Source organism: Rhipicephalus microplus, chromosome 3 (genome assembly GCF_043290135.1).
Source record: "Rhipicephalus microplus isolate Deutch F79 chromosome 3, USDA_Rmic, whole genome shotgun sequence".
Taxonomy (NCBI): Eukaryota; Metazoa; Arthropoda; class Arachnida; order Ixodida; family Ixodidae; genus Rhipicephalus; species Rhipicephalus microplus.
The window spans coordinates 114,886,822-114,899,310 of record NC_134702.1 but is presented as its reverse complement, the minus strand read 5'-3'; the positions used below and the strand labels follow the sequence as shown (position 1 = coordinate 114,899,310).

General features: G+C 51.7%; 1 protein-coding gene and 1 long non-coding RNA gene across 2 annotated transcripts in view; one reads left to right on the top strand and one right to left on the bottom strand.

Annotated features, from left to right (window-relative positions):
• The window catches only part of LOC142803883 (uncharacterized), a 334,011-nt gene that overhangs the window by 104,569 nt on the left and 216,953 nt on the right, over positions 1 to 12,489 (top strand). The gene's annotated exons all lie outside the window — the stretch shown is intronic.
• LOC142802641 (uncharacterized) overlaps positions 1 to 12,489 on the bottom strand; it is a 121,392-nt gene that overhangs the window by 35,534 nt on the left and 73,369 nt on the right. The window lies entirely within an intron of this gene.

Here is a 12,489-nt window from a genome sequence, read left to right as displayed (position 1 = left end):
CCCCAACTTTTATCTGGCTATCCACCGTGTTCCCAATCTCGTAACAATGCTGTTTTTCCAGAGTCTGACAGTGAGCGTTTATTTCCTGGTTAAGACTTGGGATGCGTCTTCACAGTCTACGATTCATACGGTGTGCTCTGCACCTGGCAAGGAGGGTGCTTTTAGCCTCAAGAAGTTGAGCAAGCCTGATATCCATTTTATTGACCAGAAGATCAGACTCTATCGTTTCGGTGGCCGACTAGACGTCTTCGACCAGCTGAGACAGCCGATTGTCGAAATTCCGTGGGTCATTATTCTCCTCTGCACTCTCCGCTCTTATCTTACGAGAGAAATCCCGATATGTCAATTTGAAAGCTTTTGGGGGCTTTGCCTGAGTTTGTAATGTCGTACCAAATCTACAATGGTCACTCCCAAAGTCCTTTCTTAAGATTAACCATGATACCTCCCCCGTGTTTGCGACAAAGGTAAGGTCTGGGGTATTATCTTTAGAGCAAGAATTTCCAGTGCGGGTAGGAAACATGGGGTCAGTGACCAAAGTCAAATTCGGATCTGATTCCACTTGCCAGAGCTTGGCTGCGCTGGCAGTGGTGCCAGGGTAGCCCCAAGCATGATGGGGTGCGTCGAATTATCCCGCTATAACTATGGGTGCGTCCACCTTTCTAACAATCGTAATGAATTTTGATATCAATGAGGTGAAGCGTTGGGACCTGCCTCTTGGAGAGCTTTATATGTATTTAACTATGGGTGCGTCCACCTTTCTAACAATCGTAATGAATTTTGACATCAATGAGGTGAAGCGTTGGGACCTGCCTCTTGGAGAGCTTTATATGTAAAGTATGAAAGTGCTATTTTTAAGGTTGTTGCCTGGTATAATTTCTAAAAGAGAGTGTTCAATCTCGCTATTTGCCTTACGCATTATGTGCTCAATGTGAGTGCACTTCTTGGACACAAACGTGCAGATACCGCGGCCATCTGGAGGTTACGTGATGTGATGGGCGTAGCCTGACAGGCTCAATGTTTCCGTAAGCGTCTCCTGTAGCACAAAACATGTGGTCGAATTGGCTGGGATTTATTACACTGCTGTAGAGCTGCCTTCTTTGATAGGAAGCCCCAGCAGTTCCACTGCCAAATTACTAATACGTTAAGGTGTCCCACCATTGTTGAGCCCCTCAAAAGCTCTCTCCTGGGAGATGCTACGGGTTGCCACCTTCTGCACGATCCTGACATTAGGTATTACTTGAGCCAGAGTAGCCTCGGCAGATTGTAAAGCTTTAACTTGGTCAGCCCCGGTCTTTGTGACTCTGCTGTCCAATACCACAATTAACTTGACCACAGGCCTGAGAGCATTCTTTATCTCATTCAAGGTATCCTTGACTTGTGTTTTGAAATCTGTGTCCTCACTATTGGCCGGTTGTTCTAGTGCTCTCCTATTTGTTGGTTTTGCCCCTGGCTGGACGTCCATGGGTACCTCATCGTGCCTCGCATTCGATGCGGCCTTTGTACAGGGAACTGTGTTTGAAAGAGACAGAAATGAAACCTGCCGAGATTTCCTCAAGTCTGCTATTTCCACCCTGAGTTGCTCGACAATGGCCCGGAGATAAGCATTTTCCCTTTGCATCTGCGCGTATATGTCTGAGTGTTGCTCTGGATGCCCTCCTCCCTTTACCTGTGGTTGGGAGCTCTTGATCTTGGATGCCCAGGTCTGGTGCTGATTTCCTTGCTCCACATCGTTGCAGATGGTAGGCACCCGTGAGTTAAAACAGCCCTTGGATCTATAATGTCCTCTGGATCTCGAACGGCCCCTTGCTCTCCCTCAGGAACGGGATCGCCCTCGCACTGGATGCAGCTGTTGGCTGACGTCAGGCGTACGCCAGCTGCTGCTCGGGCGCTCAGTCATAGCGCGGCCACCTGCAGTGGCTGGTAGCGACGGGAAGTCTCCTCTACCATCTGTGAAGTTCATGTCGCCAGCGTCTTGTTCCGTAAATTCCATCGTATATCACATACGTCGCTCTCTTCTTCGTTGACGGACTAGGTAGGCCACTTGAAAACAATGCTTACACGTCTTGTCTGCCGTGGGATGTGGACCCCCACACAACTTGCATTCTGGGGTGCACACGTGATCTTTCGAAGGAGATGACATACCAGAACCTCTACAAACCTCCTCTTCTGGCTGGGGACAAACATAGGCTCGATGACCTAGCTTTTCACAGACATAACAAACATCCGTCTGTCGACAATACAGGTTGCACCGAACCAAACTATTTCCACATATGACGTAATTTTGGACTTTTAGTCCGTCAAAAAGGATGATCAACATGGAATTCTTGATTCTTTTCACTTGAAGTGTGGTCGGGTTCTTTGGGTGTACGATAGGTGAATAAAGTTGTTCTTGAGCGACGTCCGCGTCAATACCCCTGATGATACCTTTGCAGGTGTCATCGGGGACAGCTCGGTAGGCACTAACATAAAAACTGGCGGTACCAACAGTAATGGCGGTGATCTTGGAATACGCTCTGGCGTTTCTGTCCGCTGGAGTACTTATAACTGAGATGTTCTGTATAATGTTCGGGCATACCACGCCTTCCGCGACTTCTTTTTCACTGAACGCTTCAGCCACTGCGAGTGACTTCGCGAACTTAATTTAACTCACCGTTCTCATGTCCAGGCTATTTCTAGGTCTAATGATGACTCGATGGTGATCTCTTGGAAGGTGAGGAATTCTAGAAGCAGCGATAAGACGCTTTTTCACCAAATCTTAGGAGCACTGAGACGACATCGCGTCGCCCTGCATAGAGACGCTTGCTTGCGTCTCAATCCTATGCGTATGCGTCCCACGAAGTTTAAGTTTAGTGGTAGCCACAGACCATCCAGAATCTTGAAAATCATCGGGAGCGATACCCTCCCCATCGACAGAGACTTGCATAGATATTTCCACGTTCCATTTCCCAAGTTTTTGTTATCGTCCCAACACACCACACGATTCTCAGCGCGAACCGCGCCTGCAGTTTTCGAGAAGGTTCCGGACTGTAGTAGATCATTTCGATAAGATCATGCCCACTGTGCGAACTGTACAGATTGTTCTGGAACCTACGCCACCGCCAGCGATAACGCTAATACATTCGACGGCAAGAGTATAAATGCCGACGCGCTTCGCCGCTTGTCAGTTGTTGATCGAAGGCCGACGCTTCGTTCGCCGCTATCAGTCTGAGACTGCTATCTGTGCAAGACTGCTGCTGTAATTGGACTTTCCGTTTACAGGGCACAGGTTCGCCCAAATAAACAGTTAAATCCCAACACGAAGTCTCCTGTCTTTGGCCATGTCACGACCCCGTGACATTTGGTGGAGGTGCTGTTTCTTCCATGTACCGGACGCCTCCATCTAGCCGTGAACCCAGCCCACGCCGTGAATACGCCGACGCCAGCAACGAGCAGCGAGTTAGGCGCAGGCAACAAGGTCTGCGATTAGAGTACGGGCTTTTACTGAACAAGGCTCCGAAAACCAAGACGTTGACGTCGACCACGGCGACCATGTCAACGCCGGTTCTACCTGCACCACTCCTGCTCCATCAACCCAAAGAGCCGCCAACTTTCCGCGGTTCGCCAGCGGAAGACGCGGAAAGCTGGATCGAAAGATTCGACCACGTCGCCGCCTTCAATGACTGGACAGACGTAGACAAGCTACGGCATGTGTATTTCGCCTTGGAAGATGCTGCTCGAACCTGATTCGAGAATCAAGAGCGAAGCCTACAACGTGGGACGCCTTTCGCGCCAGGTACCTCACCACTTTCGCAAGTTTGGTGCGCAAGGAGAAGGCCGCAGCTCTCCTCGAAACCAGCATGCAGATGCCAAATGAAAACGTGGCGATATTCACGGAAGATATGATTAGACTCTTCCGCCACGCTCACTCCGACATGTCCGAGGAGAAGAAGGTGCGTCTACTTATGCGAAGAGTAAAGCAGGAACTCTTCGCCGGGCTGATCAGAAACCCGCCTAAGACGGTCGCCGAACTTATTTCAGAAGCATCTAGAATAGAGAAGACGCTCGAGATGCGCACGCGGCAATATAACCGTAGCTTCTCGTCTACAAGTGACGCCGACATTCAAGCACTCGGAACCACTGACTTGCGTGAGACGATCCGAGCGATCGTGCAAGAGGAGCTGCGAAAATTACTTCCTTCAGCGCAGCCTCACGTGGAATCCATCGCGGACGTCGTACGCCAGGAGATCAAGCAGTCACTGGGCGTTCCTAAGCCTCAAGAGCCGCAGCTGCAAGTCATGAGCTATGCTGCTGCAGCACGCCGCCACGCCCCTCCTCCACGCGCACGCCAAAACGCCGCCCCATCGCACTTCCGTCGCCAGATACCACCGCCACCACCACCCCCACCGACGACCTACCGTTCGCCAGCGGGCCAGCGCAGTGCGCCGAGAAAAACCGACGTTTGGCGCACCCCTGACCACCGCCCACTGTGCTACCACTGCGGCGAGGCCGGGCACACTTACCGCCGTTGCCAGTACCGACAGATGGGACTGCGTAGCTTCGCCGTCGATGCACCACGTCCGCAGCCAGGGGAACGGCCAAGTGACATCGCCGAGTACCTGACAGGAACTCAATGGACACCCCGAGGTCTTTCCCGTTCGCCGTCGCCCAGCCGCCGCAAGTCACCGCACCCCCGGCAGTACTCCGGCCCAACGCGGGGCCGGTCTCCTAGCCCGTATCCGGGAAACTAAGGGCAGCAAACGGTGGAGGTGTGGTTGCTGTGCGACGAACTACCGAAGATCCTCCGACAACGACGACGCCGCGACGGAGCTTTCCGAACACAACGCCAAACAGGCAAAGCCCTGACGGCGAAAGCTCACTTATCGAAGGTGGCCTGACGACGCAACATGAAAGCAGCGGAACAAGCCGACGCAACTGTGAACCGACGCCACGCCCTAACTGTAATGCGAGACGGCGAACTAGTGACCTCAACGTTCTTATCGACGGCCACAGTGTGACCGCTCTCGACGATACTGGAGCCGGCTATTCTGTCATCAGTGGGTCGTTCGCCGCGAAGTTAAAGAAAGTTAGGACAGCTTGGAAAGGCCCTGAAATCCGCACAGCCGGAGGTCATCTCGTAACGCCTGCAAGAATCTGCACAGCGAGAGTCACCATTAACCACCGTATTTATCCTACAGACTTCGTAGTCCTACAGCGTTGCTCGAGAGATGTCATCCTTGGCATAGACTTCTTATGCCTCCTTGGTGCTGTCATCAACCTAAAAACAAACTCGATAACGTTATCCACAGAAGAAGCACTACCGCCGTGCTTGCCATCAGGACACCATGCCTTGAATGTGCTGGAAGAACAAGTCACCATTCCACCTCGCTCAGGCGTCATTATTTCAGTTGGCGCTCCTAAATCACCTGACTTGGAAGGCGTCGTTGAAGGCGGTCAGCATCTGTTGGTCACCCGAAATATTTGCGTCGCAAGAGGAATTGCAGAGCTGCGGGGAGGCAAAGCAACGGTTATGCTCACGAATTTCAGCAATGAGTACAAACATGTGAACAAAGGAAAAGCGATCGCATACATCGAAGAAATTGTCGAAGCCACCAGTGCTTTCGCCCTCGCCGATTTTGCGGAACCTGCTCAAAGGAACCAAACCCCTCCCATAGCTTTCGACGTCAATCCCATACTTCCGAAAGATAAGCAAGAACAGCTCAAGGCCCTGCTCCTGCCATACGAAGATTGCTTTTCGTCGTCATCGACAATTCGGCAGACCCCAATCACGAAACATCGCATCATAACCAAAAAAAATGTCAGACCACTCCATCAGAGTCCGTACAGGGTTTCGACGCGAGAACGTGAGGCCATGAAGAGACAAGTTGATGAAACGCTGCGGGATGACATTATCCAGCCGTCCAAGAGTCCATGGGCATCCCTCGTGGTTTTAGTGAAGAAAAAGGATGGGACCCTACGTTTCTGCGTCGATTATCGCCGCCTGAACAAAATCACAAGAAAGGACGTGTATCCTCTCCCACGAATAGGCGACGCACTTGATCGGCTCCATAACGCTAAGTACTTTTCGTCAATGGACCTCAAGACTGGCTATTTGCATATCGAAGTCGACGAAAGAGACCGAGAGAAGACGGCGTTTATAACACCGGATGGCCTCTTCGAGTTTAAGGTGATGCCCTTCGGCCTTTGCTCAGCGCCTGCAACTTTTCAACGCGTTAAGCATACAGTACTGGCAGGATTGAAGTGGCAGACTTGCCTTGTGTACTTGGACGACGTCGTCGTGTTTTCCTCGAGTTTCGACGAGCATATTCGGCGCCTTGAAGCTGTACTTCAAGCCATCAAGACGTCCGGACTCGCACTGAAGCCAGAAAAGTGCAGATTTACGTATGAGGAGCTCTTGTTTCTGGGGCAAGTTATGAGCAAGTCTGGAGTTCGTCCCGATCCACGGAAAACAGCCGCCATCACCGACTTCCCGCCGCCCACTGACAAGGCCGTGCGCCGATTTCTGGGCCTGTGCCCCTATTATAGGCGGTTTGTGAAAAACTTCGCCCGCACCACCGATCCTCTCACCAACCTTACCAAGGCCGACGTGGAATTCAAGTGGGAAACGCCACAGGAACACACTTTCCATGAGCCTAAACATCGCCTCGAGACGCCTCCGTTACTTGCCCATTTCGACGAATTCGCCGAGACAGAAATACATACTGAAGCAAGCAGCGTAGGTCTTGGCGCCATATTTGTGCAGAGGGCTGACGGACTTCAAAGGGTTTTTAGTTACGCCAGCCGATCGCTATCCAAAGCAGAAGCAAATTATTCCACAACAGAAAAGGAGTGCCTCGCCATCATCTGGGCTACGTCGAAATTTCGCCCCTACCTCTACGGCAGGCCCTTCAAAGTTGTGAGCGACCACCACGCCTTGTGTTGGCTAGCCACCTTGAAGGACCCTTCAGGTCGCCTCGCACGATGGAGCCTGAGACTTCAAGAATATGACATTTTTGTCATTTACAAGTCCGGCAAAAAACACTCCGACGCTGACTGTCTCTCCGTGCGCCTGTCGACCAACCATTACCCGACGACTCGGATGACGACTACTTCTTGGGAACGATAACTACCGACAACTTCACTGAACGACAGCGGGCCGACCTGGAACTTAAGGCCCTAATAGAATACCTCGAAGGCAGGACCGCCGAAGTCCCGAAGGTATTCAAACGCGCACCTGCGTCATTCTTTCTACGAAACGGTCTTCTACAAAAGAAAAACTTTTCACCGCTTCGAGCTAAGTACCTCCTTGTGGTGCCTTAAGCTCTGCGACCAGAACTCGTGCAGGCCCTGCACGACAATCCGACGGCAGGGCACCTCGGTGTTTCTCGCACGCTCGCGAGGATACAAGAAAGGTACTACTGGCCACGTCTTACCACCGACGTCACTCCTTAAGTGAGGACATGCTGGGATTGTCAGCGACGCAAGACACCGCCGACAAGGCCAGTGGGACTTCTGCAGCCAATTGATCCACCTTGCCGACCTTTCCAGCAGATTGGTATGGACCTACTAGGGCCGTTCCCGACGTCGGCTTTCGGAAACAAGTGGATCGTGGTAGCTACCGACTACCTCACCCCGCTACGCCGAGACAAAAACCCTGCCAAAAGGCAGTGCATCCGAGGTAGCTAAGTTCTTCGTCGAAAATATCGTCCTACGTCACGGCGCCCCGGAGGTCCTTATCACCGACAGAGGAACGGCATTCACTGCTGACTTAACTCAAGCGCTCTTGGCATACAGCCAAACAAACCACCGCCGGACGACAGCGTACCATTCACAGACCAACGGCCTCACCTAGCGGCCTAACAAGACGATCGCCGACATGCTGTCATATACGTCGATGTCGAACACAAGACGTGGGACGCCATTCTTCCGTATGTGACCTTCGTATACAACACGGCAGTGCAGGAGACGACACAGATATCTCCATACATATTGGTCTATGGAAGGAGCCCGGCAACGACGCTCGATGCCATGTTACCCAACGTCACCGACAAAGAACAACTCGATGTGAGCGAGTGCCTTCAACGCGCCGAAGAAGCCCGACAACTTGCGCGTCTCCGTATCAAGAATCAACAGACGACCGACAGCCACCGTTACAACCTTCGACGACGCTTCGTGGAATACCAGCCCGGTGAACGTGTTTGGGTGTGGACGCCGATACGCCGACGTGGACTAAGTGAAAAGCTTCTGCGACGCTACTTCGGACCGTACAGGGTTGTTTGACGTCTCGGCCCACTTGATTACGAGGTTAGCCCCGACGGCATCACGAACTCTCAACGACACCGATCGCGACCTGAAGTTGTTCATGTCTCGCGCCTCAAGCCGTTTCATGCGCGTTAACAAACTGAAACAGTGTTTTTTTGTATTATTGTTGCATCGTAATTTATTCATTGTACTTTCTTGCATTATTATTGTACTTTCATCTTTAGTTAAAGCATCGGGACGATGCCTTTTTTCAGAGGGGGGCAATGCCACGTTCCATTTCCCAAGTTTTTTGTTATCGTCCCAAAACACCACACGATTCTCAGCGCGAACCGCGCCTGCAGTTTTCGAGAAGGTTCCGGACTGTAGTAGATAATTTCGATAAGATCACGCCCACTGTACGAACGGTACAGATTGTTCTGGAACCTACGCCACCGCCAGCGATAACGCTAGAACATTCGACGGCAAGAGTATAAATGCCGACGCGCTTCGCCGCTTGTCAGTTGTTGATCGAAGGCCGACGCTCCGTTCGCCGCTATGAGTCCGAGACTGCTATCTGTGCAAGACTGCTGCTGTAATTAGACTTTCCGTTTACCGGGCACAGGTTCGCCAAAATAAACAGTTAAATCCCAACACGAAGTCTCCTAACTTCGGCCACGTCACGACCCCGTGACAATATTCCGTGCATAAAGCGCTGAAAAACCCTTCCGAAAAGAGCCAGCGGCCGCTCCGCCGTAGCCTCAGCCTAGCGCGCCCAGCTGAGCAGGGGAGCAGCCAGAAGAGTCTTGAAAAAGGGTAAAAAAGCTCACGCACAAAGAAATGCTTATTATCGATGTAATCTGTGTGCTTTTATGCGTCTACTGACACTAAAAGACGCTAAAAAATGCTCGAAAAATGGTCCAAGAACATTTTCGAACGCGGAGCCAATGTTTCCACATCCACACGAGACGGCGTCCCCCTGGATGTGTAGGTTGCCGGCGTCTCCCTGGCGGTAAGCTGCTTGAACAGTTCGCTCATCGTTACGTGAACCTCGCCAAGCCGAACACGCCGCCGGAGCGCTTTTTTCCGTAGAGCGGCAAACCAATCCCCCCACTGGACGAAGATATTATGGAGGCGCAAATCTACGCTGCAATGCTCAAACTTCGCACAACGTCAGCGACTGGTGACTGCACTCACGCAGTAAGCTACTGAGCGCTGGCGCTCGTGCCACATACCACAAGAGTGGATACACGCGAGGCTCGTATTTATTCACAAACCAGGTAAGAAGATTGGCATCGGCAACCTACACCCCATATCGCTCACATCTTGCATTGGCAAGCTAATAGAACAAGTTGTCTTTGCCCGAGAACAGACCTACGCTGAAGAAAGTTCTCCCTCCTACAATGCTCAGCTTTTGCGCCCACCTATCGACGCAAGACGCGCTACTGCAAATACACCAGGATCTCCTTCGTACCCCGCCGAAGGCCGGCACTCGCGCCATGCTCGGTCTAGATTAAGGCATTCGACTCGGAGCGACACGACGCCCTTGCCTAAAACCTTGCCAACATTGCCCTGGGTGAACGTATGTATAACTACCTATGTGACTTCCTTCCAAACCGTACCGTTGAAACATCATTATTCGGTGGCTCCGTCCCTAAACACCTCACACTCGGAGGCAGAGGCACCCCTCAAGGAGCGGTTTTGTCTCCATTCTTATTTAACGTTGCCATGCGCACGCTGCCTTCTTCACTCAATGGCATCCCGGGCCTTCGCCATACCATCTATGCAGATGATGTCACGCTGTGAACGACTACGGGTTCACACGGTGAGATAGAGGGTAGCCTCCAACGTGTGGCCGACGCCATCGTTAGCCACGCGACGCAGGCTGGCCTCGCGTGCTCGGAGAGCAAGTCGGAGCTCTGGCTGCTTCGTCCTCCTGACCAACGTCGGAACAAGTACCCTCCCCAACCGGCCATCCGAATCTATGTCACAGGTGTAGCCGTACCACACATTGACCACGTGCGCATTTTAGGCATATTGATTGAATCAAATCAACGGAACACCTTCGCACTGGAACGCCTCACCCGTGCCGTCACTCAAACAACCCGCCTATTTTGTCGCGTGTCGCAGAAAAGCAAGGCATGGAAGGAAAAAAAGCTACTCCAGCTTAGCCACGCCTTCATCATATCTCGCCTCACGTACGCGCTACCATACCTGCGCCTACTGGGACGCGATAGGGACAAACTGGACCAACTTATTCGCAAAATGTACAAGATGGCTCTTGGACTCATTGGGATGACCTCTACGTCGCATCTCCTCAGCCTCGGCATCCACAATACTGTTGACGAACTCATCGAAGCGCATCGCACAGCACAGATTCAGAGACTTCGGGGTCGCAAAACCGGCCGCTGGATACTCGCTCGCATAGGACTCACCGCCTCGCTATCGGGCGCAGACACAGTCTCTATACCTCCGACTTTACGTCGACGTTTTCTCATCAAACCACTGCCGAAAAACATGCTTGCAGGACACCACGACCGTAGATGGCGAGCGCGAGCCCAAGCCTTACACGACGATTACGCCTCGCGGCCCGATGCGGCCTACGCGGATGGGGCTCACCACCCCTCTACACCAAGTGCGTACGTACTTAAATAACTACTCGCACCCCCCTCAACACCGACTCAATCTTGCGAGTAGCGGGATCTATCCGTGCCCTCCACCCTGTTGAAGCGAAGGAAGCGATCATAGCTCTCGCAGTGTCCGCCGGGTTCACTACGATCCTCAGCGAATCAAAAACCGGTATTTCCCATTTCGCTCGCGGGACGGTTGCTCCCGGTACCTTACGGCTCCTTCAGTCCCTTGCCTACCTCGAAGACGAGGATCCGCCTCCAAAATATCTCATATCTGGCTCCCGGCGCACGCAGGAAACCGGGGGAACGAGGCCGCCCACCGACGAGCTCCAGAATTTGTCAACCGAGCGGTGGGCCTTACCACGAACCGAGAGAGCACCGGTGAGCCCCTCATATCCTATGACGAAATTGCTCAGCACTATCGCCTCGCTCGTCGAACAAAACCACCACCGCATTCCAAAATCACGAAATCACAAGAAATCACATGGCACCGCCTCCAAATGAACTCGTTCCCAAGCCTGCGGCTATACGGACACATTTACTCCGATCTTTTCAGCCCGCATTGCTCAAAATGTGACTCCATCGCCTCTCTCTCTCTCATATACTACGGGACTGCAGTGAAAATCAACCCCCGCCTGATCTCCGAACCACTCCATCGTGCGACGCATGGGAAAGAGTACTCCGAGATACGAGCCTAGAAATACAGCTCCGGGCCATACATCGAGCTGAGGAGGTGGCGGCCAGGCCCGGCCTGCTTGCCATTCCTCTATGAATTTTTTTGCGCCTAAATAAAATGGTTTCTCTCTTTCCTCACGGTAGACGCTCAGAACACTATAGCATTCGCAGGTGAGACTTTTGTTTACGGTTAGACTGGACATGTTTTTGCGACTTAGATCTCTGTACATAGGCACTAAGGTGTTTTGTTATCAGTGCATGTTGCGTGTTTTTTTGTTCCTGTGTTGTTTTCGTAAAGTGAGACAGAAGAGAAAACAGCTTCACCGTTTTTTTACGGACGTTGTGATCAAATGACGCAAGCGGGTTCGTGTATTTCACATATTCCAAAGAAGGCCACCACAGTAGTACACGCATTTGCCAAGTATTGGTACTTGCGGGCCTCGAACGTGCTTGTGGCTTTGTTTATTGCTTTGTTTTGGTTTTAATTTTAGGAAAAAGCGAGCGGTTGCGAACTTTGTGACCAGACTTGATTAGTTGAACCTATATATGATAGGATACTGAAACGCAACAGCTCAACAATTGTTGATTTTTGTTGCGTGACAAAGCAGCTACATGCCACGTGAAAACATATGGAGCCGAAGTTTCGAAGATTAGGCAAATTTGTGTACTACCCAGCATGTTATACTCGCTCAAGTGCCGTGCGTTGCAGCTTCTATAGACACTAGCACCACAGTGCGATCTAGTGCATTTATAGGAAACTCTATGGACGCGTGTTGCTGTACTCGAAGCAGTGTTAATGTACTGTATATACACGCGTGCAACGCTGATGAAAGCCATGTGCACCTAATCAGACGTCTTATGAAACGTGGAAAAGACGAAAAGAGGAAGGGAACGGTCTTGGCTAAGCATCAAGACCCCGCAACTTCAATCAACATGCACAATGATGTGGACGCTCACTTGTTTGAAATCT